A 19763-nucleotide genomic window follows, 5' to 3' on the forward strand; every position below is an offset into this window, starting at 1 on the left:
ATCAGACATATTTCCATTTTAGTTCAAACTGCAGAAAATAAGTTGCACCAGAGAAAACGTTTTTTAAATTGTGTTAACAAAACATCACTGATTTCACTAGAGCATTGTGTTTTTGTTTTTGTTTTAAATGATATGCTTTAGAGCATTGTCAGTTCCAAGCTTGGCCACACAATGAAATACATACCTTTGACTTTTTACTAAATGAAATGTGTTCAGCCTTGCTGTCAGGGAATCAAGCCAGATGCTTGTCACAATGCTTCCAAATTGAGTTTTAATGAGGTTCATATAATGAGGTTCATATATTTGGACCTGGAGATCCATTTTTTAAAAAAACATCTGGTTTGTGTTTCCTGCTCTTTCATGACTATTGGGAAATTATTCATGGACAAATACAATTAGACATAATTATTTAACTGACCAGAAAGATTAGTGAACATGGTTTAATAAAGTAGCTACTATAACATCTCTGCCAATAATTTTGAATAACTTTTATGTCATATAAGAAAAAGACAGTCGGTTCAATGTAGAATAGAAAGTAGCAGGATATCTTTCAACTTAGTCTGCCAAATTTTGATGTATAATACATGAGGTCATTCACAAAATAAAAAAAACTGTGTTCTACCCGGTTTTGGGAGCTTTGTGTGCTCCCAATTTTCAGTTGTGTGAAAGCAAGGTAGGAGGAAAACCTGGGTAGAAGTGATTGTGTGGAAACAAGGTAGGAGAAAAACCTAGGTGGCTTTTCCTCCAACCTTGCTTCCACACAATCATTTCTACCCAGGTTTTCCTCCTACCTTGCTTTCACACAAGCAAACATTGGGAGCACACAAAGCTCCCAAACCCGGGTAGCACACAGTTTTTGATTGTGTGGATGACTTTCATATCTGTAAAGAACCAGAGAGGCTGCTCATGAGCAGTCAAGACCAGGCTTAAGCAGCCAAGCCTGGGTTTGGCTGCCCATGAGAACTGGGATCCATGCGATGCTGTGGTGTTAAACCCAACGGCAAAGCCCAGCCCTTAGCCAAGGTTAAGGGCGCAAATGTGCCCTTAACCTAGCTCCTGGGATCGTGTACAGCTCAAGCTGATACAGACAAGCATCTGGAGCACCTATCCCCTGGGGGAATCCTCCAGTTCACTATGCTCAGGGATTCTATGGGATTCTTAGACAACGGGTCCCAGCCTCTGTTTACCCGTGTTGCTGGGAGCAGCGCAGATAGTCATCCTCACTGGTCCCGGCAGCTCAAGTCATGTGGGTGCAGGATACGAGCAGTTGCGGGAAGGTAGGTTGAACCTTTCCTCCCCGCCCCCCGCTGCCTGCCCAACTGTGTGCATGCGCGTTCATGTAGATAGCCCCAGAGTGTGGATACTCTTTGCATGAATAAATCAGGGGAGTTGGTGGAGGATCTAAATTGGTTGCCTGGAAGATCATTCTATGAGTGGAGAAGGTGTGCTTCCTGAGGTCTTTCAGCTGGAGGATGATGATACACAACTGGAACAGGATAGGAACTAGACTGAAGTGGAATTGGAGGAAGGTAGAAACAACCACAACATCAGTTAGAGGGTGGGGCTTTATGTCAGAACTGGCAAGATGTTGAAACCAAAAGAGGAAAAGTCAAGGAAGACAAGGTTAGGATCATACAAGCAGATGGTTCATTATACAAATAAACCAGCTACAGATGACTCTGAATAAATAGGATGATCAATCAGAACTCAGGACTTACTTTGCCAATAAGAAGATATTGGCTTGAATGACAACAGGTTAACGAGAGTATAACAAAGCAGATGCAGGTTTAGTCAAAATGCTGGTTAGCTCCCTAAGAAGGACATCTGCCCTGAAGGCTGGGTGGAGTGGTCATACAACACAATATTTTCACTTCAGAAAAATGTCAGCAGAAGTTCTTTTTAATGCACATCAATTCTGGTTTTTACCCAGTAGGCACTGCTATTAGGCAGCCAGCATAATACTGTTTGTTTTGATACAAGAAATGTAATTTCCAGCTTTTACATTTATTATATTCCAAAAAGAGCCGGAGACACAGTCAGACTCTCCTTCTAGCTCTTCTCTCCTGGCAATCATAATTATTTATGTAGTATATGAATAATAATGAATGCAAAATTTATAAAATTAAGCTCGTGTCACACAGCTTAGTTTTTTTTAACCAATGGGATAATTAGGGCAAGGAAGTAAATCTCAGAAGGTTTTGTGGATGATCAGGTTTGGGCTATAAATTGTGTTTTGACAGGATATAAAGCAGGCTTAGATAGAGAGTAGTAAAGATGAAACAGTGGCCTATATCTTGTTGAAGTGGTAAACCTGTGTCTGAGGTGTACCACATCAGGCTGCAGGTGGGAACTCAATTGTTTGAATGCTCTCCCACATACAAAAATATTGCATATAGAAAATTAGCATGTCAGGGAGAAGGCTAGGCTAGAATTTTTTCTAACATCTAGATCTGTGTGTAGGGAATTTTATCATAGAGTACAATTCCCCAGCAGCATTCTAAAGTGGTACAGCTCAGGCATGTGTTTGCTACCTCAGAGAGGACCAAACTAGCTGTGATATGAGAGCTCCATGACTGGAACTCCTACAGTCTTTTTCTTTTTCAAAAGGTAAGCATGGGATGAAAGTGGGGATATTGATCAAGGCCACAGGAGGAGTGGGGTCTAGCCCTTTCCCCCCATGCCATGGCGCCAATCCAAATCACCTCCTCCAAAGCTGGAAAAAACCCTACAGGCACAAAATTGTGTCCATAGGTCTTCTCCTCCACAGCTAATAACAGTTTTAGGTCTTCCCCTCCACAGCCAATAACAGTTGTGGAAAAGGGGGCAGGGCTAATCCTGGGAATTCACTAGAGATGGAAGATTGAACTCCTGTTGTTCCTGGCTCCTTTTTGAGAAATAAAAAGGACAATGGCTGACATTTTAATGAAGCACCTGCTCTAGTAGGGTCTGTGTGAACAAGTGGGAGCCCTCGTGCAGTCCTCTTGCACTTGAACATTAATACTTCCTAGGGATGCCTGTGTTTCGGAAAAACTCTGTAAGAGCAGAAATATGTCACTGATGGTCAGTGATGTATTTCCACTCTCGCAGAGTGTTTCTGGAGTGCAGGCAGTGTGCTAGGAAATATTAGTGCTCTTGCACTAAAGCGTGAGTGCAATAGGACTGGGGAGTTGCATGAGGGCTCCCACTGCGTCCCCACAGACTCTGCTAATGCACTTGCACTGTTAGTCAGGATGTCAGCCATAGTCTAGAATTTAAAGTTGGTCGAATTTTCTGGGAACAGACTCACTGAAGAATAAGAAGGATAAGAGGCAGGAGGACAGGACTCTTTGCAGCAATCAAGACATTTGGAGTCAATCCCACCTTGGGATTGTTTTAATGAAAGACAGTATATAAATTTAAGAATAAATAAATAAACTCTCAACCAGTCAACCAGAACCCTCTTTCTGCTTACTTGTTCAGGAACTGGTTGGAAGCGAAGATCAGTCACCCAGAGAAGTCAGGTCAAATGGTCAGGCAGTCAAAGGGACTTTAGCTGTGTTTTATTCTAAGTCAGCATGGCAAAATTAAGGAGTGAGCCCTGGCATTGACAGGCACATAGGATGATGAAACACTAAGGAGAAAATGTCACTGAAAGACAAGTTCACTGTTGACAAATTTTGTTAAAAAAGCGAAGGAGAGGAAGGGATTTCCTAGAATGCAAGGAATGTTGGCATGTGGCAATAGAAATGCATAATAGAATCATAGCATTTTAGAACTGGAAGAGACTTTATTCTTTCTTCATTCATTCATTTAATTTCTATACCGCCCTTCCAAAATGGCTCAGGTCGGTTGGTGGTCTTCCAGTCCAGCTCCCTGCTAAATGCAGGAAATGCTACAGCATCCCTCGCAGACGCCTGTACAGCCTCTGTTTGAAAACCTCTAGCAAAGAAGTACCTGCCACTGCATGAGGCAGACTGTGTTGAACAGCTCTTGCAGTTAGGGAATGCTTCCTAATGTCTAGCCTGAAAACATTGTAACTTATTGGTTCTAATCCATTGGTTCTAATCCATTGGTTCTAGATCTGCCCTCAGGACAACAGCGAACAAGTGTCAGGGTCCCTCCCTGACACCCCTCTCAATTCCAGGGAGGTAATTTATTCTCTCGCTTAAAAAAAAATGTTCTATGACAATTTAGTTTTTTGGGAATTGGTTCAGTGTGGTCCCCCCCCCCTTTCCTCGCTGTCACCATATAAATACTTGTTACCCTGCTCTCGGCACTCAACCGCTTTTGGCTACGTAGTCTCGCGAGCATAGGATATAAATGAACCAAAACTTGAGGAATACCATGATAAAAAGAATAAGTTTATTATTTACTGATTAGAATAAAGATCTTTGCAAAGCAGGGCAAACAAGCATCTCTGCCAAATTACTAGGTACATCCACTGTTCAACTTTCTGAGTGTTTCTTTTCCTTTGGATAAAATGTAACATATGGGGGGGTGAGATAACTGGGACAGAGGTAATTAAAAATTGGGTTTGTAAACTTAGTGAATTCTTCCAGACCTTCTTGTCTGTTAGTAGGAGCTACCCAGTACACTTCTGGTTTCGCAGCCTCCACACATCCACCCTTCAAATTTTATTTTTATACAAAAGTTCTCTTTTGGAGTTGGGGATTCATTCAAACACTAGCAATTTTCAGCCCGTTAGATTAACGGGCGCTAGTAGACCGCCCCCGCCCCCCGAGTGCGGCCGCCAGCGGGCCCAGTTCTCCCCACCCCAGTCACTGCCACCTCTTGCTGAGACTGTGGCTCCGCCGCCGCCTTGCCCGTTCTCCCGCGGCGGCCGCCACCGCCATCAGGGCCAGTTGCCCCGCCGCAGCTGCCGCCACCTCTGGCCGAGGCCGCGGCTCCGCCGCCACCTCGCCCACACTCTCCTCCCGGCGTTGGCGGCGGCTGGTTCTCCTTGGCCTGCCGCTTCTTCTCCCAGCCCCAACATGGCCGCCCGTGTCTGGACAGCTCCATGCATGCCCAGAACGGCCGAGAAAGACACGGGCCGGAAAAGGACATGGGCGCACACTCAAGCCTTTTATTATAGAGGATACGGGAAGGAGAACTCAAAGTGTTATATGTCACTTGAGAAAAATGTATAAAGGCAAGAATCAGCAATTTTCTTTTCAACTTTTGAGATAAAATATATATGTAAATATAACATGAAATAGAGTGTATATTTATGAAAGACTTCTAGACATACTTGCACTTTTACAGAACTGCCTGATTTGAAGATGTACACATCTTCATCACCGTGTTTCAGCCATGCAATTGACAAGGAGTCAAATGGCAAACGGTGCCCAGATTCAGTCTTGCTGCCATCATAATAGTACACTATGTTTTCCTGCTAGGAGAAACATAACAGCACAGTAGGTATTTTTGTGGTACCCAGATGTGTACCTTTTCAGCATTATGTTTATAGTCTGGCTCCCTTACTATTTCCTCTAAAGCATGGGAACGTACCTTTATTAAATGGATTAAACTTTGCTTGGAATATCGGGAGCCCTCCTACTTTTGGTTTTTATGGAGGGACTCTTTCCCTAGGCCTTGGCTGTCATATGTCAACAATAAAATACTGCAAATGGGTCTATCTCCTTCTGAAATTCTACTTATGGGAATTGAGAAGTCAAAGGATATACTTTTACAACGTCTCCATGACATTGAGGATCAGAATCTTGTTTCTTGGGGAAACAGGACCTGTTCTCCTTTATTCTTTGGGAACATGCCCTCTTCGGGGAATAGCAGTGTTAATTGTCTAGCTTCCCTACACTTTTTAAAGTTTAGGATAGCATTTACCAGGGCTCATATGAATGTGCTGCCCTCAGCCCTTTTGGAGAAAAGATTTGATAAGGGATTGCCAGACTCTGGCTTATGCCTTTGTGGTGCAGGCCTCCCTGAAACAGTTTCGCATGTGTTGTTATATTGCTCTCTTTACTGTGGTACCAGGAAAGAACTTATATTCCCTTTGTTAGAGCAATTTCCAGGAAGAGCCAACCTCTTCTATTTGAACTTCTGTCTTGAGGACCAAAATAATGAGGTCACTAAAGTGGTGGCGGAATTCTTTTATGTTGCTATCAGGTTAAGATCTTGTTTAAGGTCTAATTCATAGGAGCTTACTGTTTTATTATGTTTACTATGTATAATATTTTGTTTTAATGCTTTTTTATGTCTTTTGTATGGCCTATGGCTGTAATAAAATTGATTGATTGTAAAGCAGCACAGTTGGGAAAATCAGTTTGGTACATCTTGGTCAACCAGCTCAGTTCTAGTTTATGAGGAGGGATTGGTTATAAATGCTGATTATGATACATTATGATGCTGGTTTGCATATATGATATGTGGATTAGTATCAATTTTGCTACTTCATCCTAACTCTGATTGGATATACTAAGAAAGGATTTGTTCAAGAAGATGGAATGCGGGAGAGAAATTGTGAAAGGACACTGGTGATATGCTAATTCTTCAAAATTACTTTCTATTTAAAGATGTAATCTAACTGAAAGACGTAGGAAGTTTAAACTTTTAAAAGTGCAACAATTCACTCACTAGTCATACTACACATCCTCATAACGCCCAGATTCTTTCTTTAGTATTTGGGAGCTATCTACCTCTGATCTTGGACATTGGCAATCTGCTTTACTCTGTATTGACTGAGACTTGGGTGTAACTGCCACACACAGCCTGTATGTAAGAAATATCACTTTCTAAACCAACACCTATGCATATTCTGGGCCTATAGGTGGTGGGAAGCTTTCAGCCAGCATTTTAACTGTCACAGAGACTGTCTAACTATAACATGAACGTCTGCAGTGCACAGAGATGCTGCTCTCCCACCTTCCATCAGGCTGCTTACTTTCTTTCACAGTATGCTACAATGGAGTGCACCCTCAAAGCAGTAGGCCTCCATTCTGCCTGCTGCTTCTCAAACCCAGACCTTGAAGAAGAGCGTACAGATGTCTGGAGAAACTCAATATGTATAAAAATCCTCTCAAATATTGTGTTGATGTTTGTACAGTCCATTCTAGTAGAAGTTATTTATTTATTTATTATTTGATTTGATTTGATTTGATTTCTATATTGCCCTTCCAAAAATTGCTCAGGGCAGTTTATAACAAAATAAAAACAATTAAAATCAATTAACAATTAAAATCCAAACCAAACCATTTAAACGTTAAAAATCATTTAAATGTTAAAAATCATTTAAAACCAACAATAAAATTTAAAACCATACATCTAATTAAAAGCCTGGGTGAATAAATGTGTCTTCAGTGCCTTTCTAAAAGTTGCCAGAGATGGGGAAGCTCATATTTCAACATGGAGCGTATTCCAAAGTCCAGGGGCAGCAACAGAGAAGGCCCGTTCCTAAGTAGCTGCCAAATGAGTTGGCGGCAGCCACAGGCGAATCTCTCTGCATGATCTTAACAGGTGGTGGGACTCATGGTGAAGAAGACATTATCTTAAAATTAGTGAGGGAGCTGGTGGCACATATAATAGAATCCTCATTATTCTGAACCTTTTTTTTTTTTTAGCCTGCTTTCCTGTAGGCTTATGAGATCACCCAGCATTCCGTGTGTGTGTCCAAGTGTGTCTGTGTGCCCGTGTGTGTGTCCCATCAGCTTTGCAGTGTCTGGACCAATATGAAGCAAATCGGGTACAATTGTAAGGACACATAGGGACACCTAAAAGGCATAGTTTGTGGAGATGTCATTCACCCCAATTCAAGATGGCAGATATGTAAATGTTTGAGGCGCAAGTGGGCTAACTTGTGAACCACCTAACCGATTTGAACCAAATTTGCTACAAGTGTGCTAACTTGGCAGAGAGGCACATTTTAACGTGGTGATTCTCTTTTATTTAGCAGTGGGAGAGTAACTGGCCCTATCCACCCCCAGCACAATACCTCCAGTGACTGTTGCTGGTGTCTATCTTACATTTCTTTTTAGATTGTGAGCCCTTTGGGGACAGGGAGCCATCTTATTTATTTGTTATTTCTCTGTGTAAACCGCCCTGAGCTATTTTTGATGGGGCAGTATAGAAATCAATCAATCAATCAAACAAACAAACAAGTAAGTGTAGGGACACCTCAATGGCATAGGTGTGATGATGTCATCCACCCTGATTCAGGATGGTGGATGCGTAAATGTTTGAGGCACGTGGGCTAATTTGTGGGTCATCTAACTGATTTTAACTAAATTTGATACAGTTGTAGTGAGTGACACATAGGGACACCTCAGTGGTGTAGTTTGTAATGATGTTCTCCACCCCAATCCAAGATGGTGGATGTGTGAACGTTTGAGGCGCAAGAGGGCTAACTTGCGGACCACCTAACTAATCTGAACCAAATTTGCTACAGCTGTAGTGAGTGACACACAGGGACACCTCAATGGCGTGGTTTGTGATTATGTCATCTACCCCAATTCAAGATGGTAGATACGTGAACATTTGAGGCACAATTGGGCTTGTGAACCACCTAACCAATTTGGACCAAATTTGCTATTGATTTAGGGACACATAGGGACAGCTTAAAGGTGTAGTTTGAAGATGGACATGTGAACGTTTGAGGTGCAAGTGGGAACTGATTTGGACCAAATTTGGTACAGTTGTACGGACACCTCAAATGCATAGTTTATGATGATGTCATCCACCCCAATTCAAGATGGTGGAAGGATGAACATTTGAGGCACAAGTGGGCTAACTTGTGAACTGCCTAAACGATTTGGACCAAATTTAGTCCAGTTGTAGGAATAATGAAAAGAAAGTAGGCAGATTAGTTTTTACTAGAACAACTTGTTTTTTAAGCTTCAGTTCTGGTTCAGGATAAACACATCTGTTGTTGCTGTGAAGTCTTCTCAATAATGGTTTAGGTTCTGTTCCAGTTTGGGAAAATATAAAGTTGGTTCCAGTTTTTAGTACAGGTTTGGTTTGAGTCATTGATGCTATTTATAGCTAGACCCTTGTAATGACCCAGTCAGGCATCTCTTATGTTCAGTCTGCAAACTTTACAGGGGAGGTTTCCTCAAGGATGTAGGAAGCTGTGCCGCATGGTTCTTGCACAAGTGTTTCCATCCTAGAGAGTGTAATGTCCTATTCAGACATTACACGATACATCCATAGAGGTGAACCTACATATGTACATGTTTTTGTGGGAATGACTCTACATGCATTCATTTTAAAAGTGTACAGGCCCCATGAAATGCAGGATACAGATAGGAAGGGGACTACTGTACTGCTTGGGACATAATGTGTGAATAACTGTATATGGTTGCATACACTCTCTAGAAAGATGTGTATGTACTGTACACTTAGCACAACTAGCTAGCACGACAGCCTTGCGTTAGCACAATGGCCTTGCAGTTAGGATGACCACTACACAATGATTGTACATGCACTGAACATAATGTGGATAGGGCTACTGTCACAGGAGAGCAATAGAACAGAATACAAGCAATGAAATTTGACAATGTTGCTTGTGGTGAATAGAACAGAATAGGTGCAATGGGATGTAGCCATGTTGATTGTTGTTTAGCTTTAAAAGAAGAAGAAAAAGAAACCTTCAAAGACAAAGGGAATTTGAGCCAGTTGTCACAATATACAATAATCTTTTTATCTTACTGTGTTGTTGTTTTTTACTGCCTGTTTAAAGCATTTACTCTGCTTATGATTTATACAGCATTACAAGGCCATTCTATGTGAAAGATGTGTTTGGAAAAAACTGGGCAACACAAAATAATTCCAGCAGTTGTATCTGTCAAGGTTTTTGTTCATTATTTCCCCTTATCATTAGATTCAAACGGCCATTCCAATGTAAGCAAAGATTTAGATAGAAAAGCAAACAGGCTCTTTATATACAGGTGAAACTCGGAAAATTAGAATATCGTGCAAAAGTCCATTAATTTCAGTAATGCAAATTAAAAGGTGAAACTGATATATGAGACAGATGCATTACATGCAAAGCGAGATAAGTCAAGCCTTAATTTGTTATAATTGTGATGATCATGGCGTACAGCTCATGAAAACCCCAAATCCACAATCTCAGAAAATTAGAATATTACATGGAACCAAGAAGACAAGGATTGAAGAATAGAACAATATCGGACCTCTGAAAAGTATAAGCATGCATATGTATTCAGTACTTGGTTTGGGCCCCTTTTGCAGCAATTACTGCCTCAATGCGGCGTGGCATGGATGCTATCAGCCTGTGGCACTGATGAGGTATTATGGAAGACCAGGATGCTTCATTAGCGGCCTTCAGCAATTCTGCATTGTTTGGTCTCATGTCTCTCATCCTTCTCTTGGCAATGCCCCATAGATTCTCTATGGGGTCAGGTCAGGCGAGTTTGCTGGCCAGTCAAGCACAGTACACTGTATACTTTTCAGAGGTCCGATATTGTTCTATTCTTCAATCCTTGTCTTCTTGGTTCCATGTAATATTCTAATTTTCTGGGATTGTGGATTTGGGGTTTTCATGAGCTGTACGCCATGATCATCACAATTATAACAAATTAAGGCTTGACTTATCTCGCTTTGCATGTAATGCGTCTGTCTCATATATCAGTTTCACCTTTTAATTTGCATTACTGAAATTAATGGACTTTTGCACGATATTCTAATTTTCCGAGTTTCACCTGTATATTAGTTCAGTTCTTTAATTGGTTTGCTCCTGGGTTTATTAAAATTAAGTAAGAACTCTTGTTGCCGTTCATAGAAAACTTCATTTCCAAGGCTGTTTGGAACAATACATTTATAAATTTTGTCTGTAGCAGACCATATCTTAGCATCAGTTTCCTAGAGAATCCAGGGCTTGGTCTGAAGGCAGATGACGCAGCAACCTTGCTGAAGCTATACAGGTCTAGGTCCGTCAGTGCTTGAATGAGAGACTTCTTAGAATCCTGTGTAGATCAAGTGGCAAGGGTTGTAAATGCCTCCACAAATGCTTTGTGCCAGCCCTGCTAAAGGAGGTCATGAACCTCTCTTAGAGAATGTTCACAAAATCCATCATGCCTGAATAACTGTAGGCATGTTTCTAATTTCCTTTCTTGGTCAAGGTGTTTGAGAGGATAGTGGTGGCCCAGCTTCCAAAAGTCTTAGATGAAACTGATTAACTGGATCCATTTCAGCCCAGCTTCTACCCTCAATTTGAGATACAAACTGCTTTGGTCACCCTAGTTGAGGATCTACTCAAGGAACTGGGCAGTTCAGTTGCATCCCTATGGATTCTGCTGGATTTTTCAGTGGTATTCAGTACTATCAACTATCCCTCTGGACCACCTAGCTGGGCTGGGACTAAGAGGCCTATACTGTACTGAATTGGCTTTAGTCCTACCTGGAGAGCAGGTTCCAGAAGGTGGTTATAGAGAAGTAGTGTTTGACCCTATAGTTGCTGAACTGTGGGGGCACTCAGAGTTCCATCCGCTCCCCCTTATTATACCCCATTGAGATAGGTTATCAGGGGTTTGGGCAGGGTTGTCATCCATATGCAGATGACTCCCAGCTCTATCTCTCTTTTCTATTTGATCCTAGGGAAGCATCTGAAGTCCTGAACTGGTAGTTGAAGGTAGTAAGGGACTGAGTGTGGGCAAACAAGCTAAAATTAAACCTGGGCAAGATGGGGTGCTTTTAGTCAGTAGAAAAGTTGCCCCAGGTTTAAGTGAAGTACCTGTTTTGTAAGGTGTAGCCCTTTCACAAGGTCCAGTCCTGGACCTATGTCCCAGTGATGGCTGTGGCCAGGAGTCCACCTGGTGTGCCAGCTGTGTCTTTTCATGAGAAGAGCAGATCTGACTACTGTCACCCATACTTAAAATGAACAGAAGAAACAAAGGTGTATAATGAATCCTCATAGGGATTCATTATGAGGAAAAGTTATTAGACACCAAAGAATCTAAACACTTCAATATTCCTAAAAAATAAACTGAGAACCCCACTGCTTTGCAGGGGCAGGGTGTAGTTGGCACATGGCAGTTGACATTTGCCACTGTCCAATGACAGTCAAAATGAACAGAAGAAATGAAGGTGTGCAATGAATCCTCACAGGGATTCATTGTGAGGAAAAGTTATTATACACCAAAGAATCCAAACACTTGAAAAATAATGACCGCACATTTTGCTCCATAACTCCACTTCTACAAGGGCTAGAGCTCAGCTATTTTTTAAAAATGAAAGCTGGGGATCCATGTTAGGGTTAGGATAGGGCAACTTCGAATCCCCATTTTTTCCTATGGCGGAAATATACAAAATCAGTAAAACTAAAGAAATTCATTAAAAATCAACCAAGTGTCCCACCAATATGAAATTTGGGTAGTAGGTGGCACCCATGGGGACCTACCCACCACCCAAATTTGGTGCCCCTAGAACCCTGTTAAATCCAAATCCAAATTGAATCAAATCAAATAATAAATAAACCCCTGCTAACTGGCCAAAGAGGCACCTTTTACCATGGTGATTCTCTTTATTTAGCAGTGGGAGAGTAACTGGCCCTATCCACCCCCAGCACAGTACTTCCAGTGACTGTTGCTGGTGTCTATCTTATGTTTCTTTTTAGAATGTGAGCCCTTTGGGGACAGGGTTTCATCTTATTTGTTTGTTATTTCTCTGTGTAAACCGTCCTGAGCTATTTTTGGAAGGGCGGTATAGAAACCGAATTATTATTATTATTATTATTATTATTATTTAATTAATAAATACTACAGGCTACAGGTAGCTTTTTTTTTTTTTTTGGCAGATGTTCCAGTGTATTATCCCTGCTACCTTGTCAGACTGACTACAAACAAAGGCATGACAAGGTAGCAGGGATGATACACTGGAACATCTGCAAAAAATACAAGCTACCTGTAGCCAAACATTGGTGGGACCATAAAATTGAAAAAGTTGAAGAAAATGAAGATGTAAAAATATTATGGGACTTCCGACTACAAACAGACAAACATCTGCCACACAATACACAAGATATAACTGTAGTGGAGAAGAAAGAAAAACAAGTCAAAATAATCGACATAGCAATACCAGGGGATAGCAGAATAGAAGAAAAAGAAATAGAAAAAATCACCAAATACAAAGATCTACAAATTGAAATTGAAAGGCTGTGGCAGAAAAAGACCAAAATAATCCCAGTGGTAATTGGTGCCCTGGGTGCAGTTCCCAAAGACCTTGAAGAGCACCTCAACACCATAGGGGCCACAGAAATCACCATCAGCCAATTACAAAAAGCAGCTTTACTGGGAATAGCCTATATTCTGCGATGATATCTATAACAACTGACAATAAAATTCAGCCATCCCAGGTCCTTGGGAAGGACTCGATGTCTGGATAAAACAAACCAGTCAATAACACCTGTCTGACTGTGTAAACAAGAAATAATAAATACAAATTGAATCTGGGGTGATTTGGGGGGGTAGATTTGGACACAAAACAAATCAGGGGTGATTTGATTTGGACACAAATCGAATTGAAAAAATTGATGTGTGGACACCCCAGAAAACTGTGGTATCTTAAGGACCACCTTCTCCTGTATGAACCCACCCAAGCGTTAACCTGATCAACTGGATCTGGGCCCTGCCTCTTTCAGAGACACACTTGGCAATGACCCTGGAGAAGGCCATTATTATTACTACTACTACTACCACTTCTTCTTCTTCTTCTTCTTCTTCTTCTTCATTGGGGAGTGCCCTTCCCCTGGAATCTTGGCAGACCCTCTCACTGACTATCTTCAACCAATAAGTAAAAACATTTTCATTACAGCAGGCATTCCCTGGCTGATTGATCTTTGAGTTGCTCTAATGTGGGTTTTTTCCTGTCTGTTCATTTTCTGTTGTTTTAATTGTGCAAAATATAATTTTGTATACTGCTTTGAGTATTTTAAGGATAAAACAGTATAAAATTTAATCAGTAATGGTAAAATAACAATAATAATGTACACTGCCTTGAGTTCAATCTTGGAAGAAAGCTGAGATATAAATATAGTAAATAGAGGATCAAAACTGAAGCAGAAACCAGGACAGTGCAAGAATTTGCTCTAGCCTAGACATGGGAGTGAAGGTTATAACTAAGTTACTAGGCAGACAGGAGCACAGAGCTTTCTGTACCTTTAAAAGGGATATAGAAGTGGCTGGCATGATGTGAACAGATACAGCTTTCCTTAACCTATATGTAAATGGCACCAGTTGAAATACCTTCTTCTACACCGCTAAATAGGGGGAAACACTCTCTCTTTCCATCTGGTCTGGCTACCCTTGTAACAAGAAACAAGAAGGTATTCATGAGACCAGCTTCATCAGCTGCAGTATCATTCATGTGCTCCTTTCTTCCATAGAAACAGAAGTGTAGAAAGATGCCAGTATACCTCTGTGCCTGGTGCTGGCAAATCATTTACTAACATTCATAGGGGCAAAGCTTTTAAAGAATAATTTCACAAGGACGGTTCTGTTTTGAAATCATTCCCATTTTGAACCATACCTAAGTTCAAAATGGTTAAATTACTGAGCTGAAGTTGGCTGGCTGGCTGTGTGCTGGATAGACACCTACTCAGCTCGGCATAACTGGAGCATTCAGCCTGGCATTGTCCGGAAGTGTTTACTGAGACCTAGGGAAGAGGCTGAACAGACTAGCAAAGGAGAACAAATGCTTGGCTTTTAGGTGGAGAACCTGGCTAACCTGGATAGGAGAAATGCTGGTCTGGTCTGTCACCTGCAGTTTTGAAACCCATGAGTACTCAAGATGGAGGCTGAAAGCTGGTGAGAGCCATGGGTAGAGGGAGCTAACAAGCCCAGGGAGTATCCGTACTCACAGAAATGAACTTGGTAAATGTAAGAAGTAGAGCAAGCAAGCAAGTCTTAATGAAACTTAAGTAGTCTGATCTATAATGATAGAAGATAATGCAAATGCCTCTGGCATAAAGGCAGAATTCATCAGCTGGTAGGAGGCGGGGAGTACAACAAGAGACTGTTGGCACACATTTTGGAGTAAATAAAAACCAAACTTTAAAAGGCTGTACTAAAAACTGTGATGAATGCCTGCAATTACTACGAGAAAACCACAGCCTTGAGTGAATTGCCAACACTGATAAGCACAACTACAATGTCATTGTGACGTTACAGTTTGTATCTTAGCTATACAAACATACAAGTTAATTATTACGATATTGAAATGTATTGCCGTCTTATTTTTATTTCTCCTTCATAAAGAGAAATAAAACTGTTCCTGTTTTATAAATATTATAGCTGTTTTCTCATTATATGTACCGATTGTTGGAACATATTAATCTGTCCCTAGTGCCAAAGCCTCTCATCCACTCTAAAAGACAAAACAAAACCAAAGACAGACCCAACCTCCACTTTTATGAAGGGAATGTTGGAAAACACTGAACCATCTTGAATTGCCTTCATCTCCTACCTTCCTGACAGAGCCAGGACAGGGCCGTAGACTTCTCAATTCCCCGGGGGGGCACGGGGCACATGGGGGGAGAGGACTTGTGGTAGCAAGCATGAATTGTCCCCTTTGCTAAGCAGGGTCCATCCTGCTTTGCATTTGAATGGGAGACTACATATGAGCACTGTAAGATATTCCCCTTAGGGAATGGGGTCGCTCTGGGCAAAGCACATGCATGCATAGAGCACCATTAGCTTTTCTCCTTGTTATACTACTACTAATCAGAGAATCACAGAGTGAAAGAGCCCGGAGAGGCAGCTGTACCTCCTAAGAGCTTGCTGAGTTGCTACAAAGACAACACAGGATGACTGTATTATTCATCTGACTGATTAACTTGAGCACGAGAGCTTGCTGATCCTACCTAGCAGCTGGGGGAGGGGCATTGCCTCCCCTTGGAAATCTGGAGGGGGGCTTGAGCCCCGCCGCCCCACCTGGCAACCCGGTGGGGGAATTCCTCTGTCTGGGAAATCCTGGAGGGGGGCTTGAGCCCTGCCTCCCCCACAAAATTTACACCCCTGAGCCAGGATTAGGAGTAGGCGAGCAAGGCAGTTATCTAGGGCAGAACACACATATGGATTCAAGTAATGACAATGTTAACTATTAAGTATTATACTTTATAAATATATTTTTAATATCAGAAGCCACTTCCCTCCATGGCATATATTTTGTGATGCTTCAAGTCACAGGCATTAAAACAAAGACCGAAAGCCTTTCAGTTGGCAGTAGCGCACAATATTTGGCGATTTGTGTGGGGGAGGAAGGGGTTACTCAAACAATTACAAAGGGTTTATTGACATAACTACAGCCCCAAAGAAGAATCCAATCCACCTTTCAACAGTAATTCACCAATTCTACAGCCTGTACATACTATCTGCTTCTCATGAAAGCAATGGATATGTTGTTGATGACAGGAAGGGATAGCAGGATCTTGTTATGTATGGGGTAGTTCAAGTAAGTTACTTAGAATAGTAAGTAAAATCAGAACTGGAGGTTCCCAGGGAGCACATGCATCAGGCATGTTATCTGAACTCGCCAGGCTCCAGTTCTTGTGGTCGTTCCCGGCTTCTGCCCAAGATTCTCCATCCAAGTTCAAATGTCAGTGACAAGTTGGGCAGAAAATCTCAGGTGGAAGTCGGGAACAGGCATAGGAACCAATTTTGAGAGGCAAAATTGTGAATACAGGAGAACCTCGTTAATTGCAGACTCCATATCTGCGGTCTCGCAAATCTGCAGTTGGGGAATCAGCACCCGGCCTCGGTATATGCCTGGGAGAAGGCAACTAAGGGGTTAATTCTTGCATATCTGCAGGTCAAGGGTGGCCGGAAATGACCTGGGAGGTCATTTTCAGCCGCCATTGGGGGAACACAATTTTCAGCCAATTTTTTGCTATAGGAGGGCATTGCTGTGCTGCCTGGGACCCATGGATCACAATAGCTCACTTCCCCCCACATTTTTAGGGCCACCCCCCCCTTTTTGGAACATTTTTCCTACCTCCAGGAACCTAATCCCCACAATCCCATTGCCCCAGTGCCTCCATATTGGCAGTTTCTGTACCCATGGTAGCAGTAGAGAACAGAACCCATGCGAACACAGAGGTTCTCCTGTACTTTAATTTGGGGGCATAATTTTCAAACTTTGCCTAGGGCACAGAGATGCCCTGTCTCTCCTCTGCTTCTAGATGTGTACCAACTCATTTTAGCTCAGCTGACACTAGCTCAGTATACAATATGCTGAGCTCAGGGGTGTAACTACCATTAGGCAAGGGGAGGCGGCTGCCTGGGGCCCCCCACGCCTCGAGGGGCCCCCCAGAGGCAAGTCGCATGACTCCCCAACACCCGCAGCGCTTCGGTGCCGTGGAAAAGCCAACCCCAAGTTCGGAGCAAAGGCTGCATGCATGCAGCAAAGTCCTTGTCTGCAGAAGCAACTCTGAGCTGGGAGCGCTCTTCCCCATGGGAGGGTGGAGGGACAGGGTTAAAGCGAGGGAGTGGAGTTTTCTAGAGAAGCTGGCATAATGGAGATGTGAGTGTGAGTGCACTATATATTGTGAAGTGTGTGTGTATCAACGAGGGGCCCATTTTAAAATTATGTCTCTGGGTCCACTCCAGCCTTGTTACGCCCCTGGCTGAGCTCCTTAAATATAACAGTGAAATTTTTAGCATTGTGCCTTTTTCAAAAATGAATAAATATGATATATATTAATACAAATTACATTAATGAATAAAGGCTTGGTCGTGCATTCCTAGAGGCCAAGGTACACCTCACTCTTTAGGAGACAATTCCTTTTGTCCCTCCTTCACTCCTAAATACTTTTCTTCCATAAGCTAGAGTCCATCTCTTCCTGATCTAAGTCCTCAGGCCACGTCAAGCATGAATGGCTCCCTAATTTCCATTCAGTTCCAGACTCTTCCAGTTCTTTTGTGCATGGCAATATAAAACTTCTAATCACAGTCCTCACTGTTCACATTTTTGTGCAATTGAATTCCAGTCCCTCCTGCTTCAAAGTCACTTGAAGACTACTTGCTCACTCCGGCCCTCCTCAGTGGAATACAGACCTTCTTACACAAGGATGTGTCCCTTGTTTTCAAGTAAGCCAAGGGTTCTACTCTTGCTACTTCACAGTCCTCAACAGATATTGAGGATTCCACCCTATACTCAGTCTTAGGAATGTGAATATTTTTTAGCTCTCCATGGAAGCTCTGGATAATTTACATTCCCACCATCCTCCACCTACTGTATATAGATGTGTGGTTCACTTCATAAGACAAAAGACATCTGCTTCCAAATAGAGTCATAAGACTTCAGCCATTGGCAATTGTGTGTTCCAGTGCAACACACTAGATAGGTTCTACCTATTGCTCGGCATTTATCTGGAGCATTTGATTCCAGCTAAAACAAATTTTATACTAAACATTTGTATTTATAATATGGAAAGCCCCCAAATGATTCATATACAGCAACATAATTATTTATCCTTTGCAGAAATAGGTTCTCAAAACCCACATCATGTAAGACAGTACCCAGCCCGCACACCAGACTTGATTTCTTAGTCTTTCCAAATGTGAATGATTCCTACTAGGTCTAATAGAGTAACAAGCTAAATCTCAAATATTGCACTGAAAATAAGTGTCCAATAACTGGACACTCTCAAAACATACTGTTTTCTAGAAACATAATCTAAGCATATGACTGGAAGTAGGGGTGTGCAATTCGGATTTTCGGTGTTTCGGCTCGGACCTGAGCCGAAACACCCCCGTTCTGTTCTGTGGCCGAATATGGCCCTCCCGAATCACCCCCCGATTCAGTTCGGACCCAAATTGATTCAGGTCCGAATCCAAATTGATTCGGGGCAAAAAGGTGGGTCCCAGGGGCAAAATAGTGGGGTGGGGTGGTAGTGCCCAATGGATGGAGGCTACCACCCAAATTTCAGGGGGATTGGTCAAAGGGCTGATTTTTGGTGAATTTTTGAAGTTTTAGTGTCTTTGGGGCAGATAGGGGGCATAACGTGGGATCTGGGTCAAAAGAGTGGGGTGGGGTGGTAGTGCCTAATGGGTGGAGGTTACCACCCCAATTGCAGAGGGATTGGGCAAAGGGCTGATTTTTGGTGAATTTCTGAAGTTTACGCGTCTTTAAGGTTTTCCCCCATGAAGGGTGTATTGCTTCACGTCGGGGGCAAAGGGGTGTCCTAGTGCCATGTGGGGTTGGTGGTAGTTCCGGGTAGGGGCAAGGAAGCTACCTGAATTTTTTCAAAGGATTTGGGCAGAGGGCTGATTTTTGGCGAATTGTTGAATTTCACGTGTCTTTAAGGTTTTTCCTCATAAGTTATAATGGAGTTTTCAGCAGCCCCATAAGTGCACTTGGGGGGTGCTGGGGTGGCCCAGAGAGAGTGGTGGTGTAGTGCACATAGGGTCCTAACCACTCCCATGGGTTTCTAACCCATGGGGTACAGGGTTCTGTTGTTTCAGAGATTTTCTGAGTGTGGATTCTATGATAGCAAATTAGAGTGGATTCATGGTGTCTCATTGAAAATCTCATTTGCTATCATAGAATCCACACTCAGAAAACCTCAGAAACAACAGAACCCTGTACCCCATGGGTTAGAAACCTATGGGGGTGGTTGGCACCCTATGTGCACTACACCACCACTCGCTCTGGGCCACCCCAGCACCCCCTAAGTGCACTTATGGGACTGATGAAAGCTCCATTATAACTTATTATGAGGGAAAACCTTAAAGACGCGAAAACTTCAACAATTAACCAAAAATCAGCCCTCTGCCCAAATCCTTTGAAAAAATTCAGGTATCTTCCTTGCCCCAACCTGG

The 19763-nt window shown here is 42.4% G+C and overlaps 1 protein-coding gene across 4 annotated transcripts in view; it reads left to right on the plus strand.

Annotated features, from left to right (window-relative positions):
• Positions 1-19763, plus strand: part of AKAP7 (A-kinase anchoring protein 7) — a 144555-nt gene that overhangs the window by 106005 nt on the left and 18787 nt on the right. The gene's annotated exons all lie outside the window — the stretch shown is intronic.

This window comes from Hemicordylus capensis, chromosome 1, assembly GCF_027244095.1.
Source record: "Hemicordylus capensis ecotype Gifberg chromosome 1, rHemCap1.1.pri, whole genome shotgun sequence".
In the NCBI taxonomy this organism is placed as follows: Eukaryota; Metazoa; Chordata; class Lepidosauria; order Squamata; family Cordylidae; genus Hemicordylus; species Hemicordylus capensis.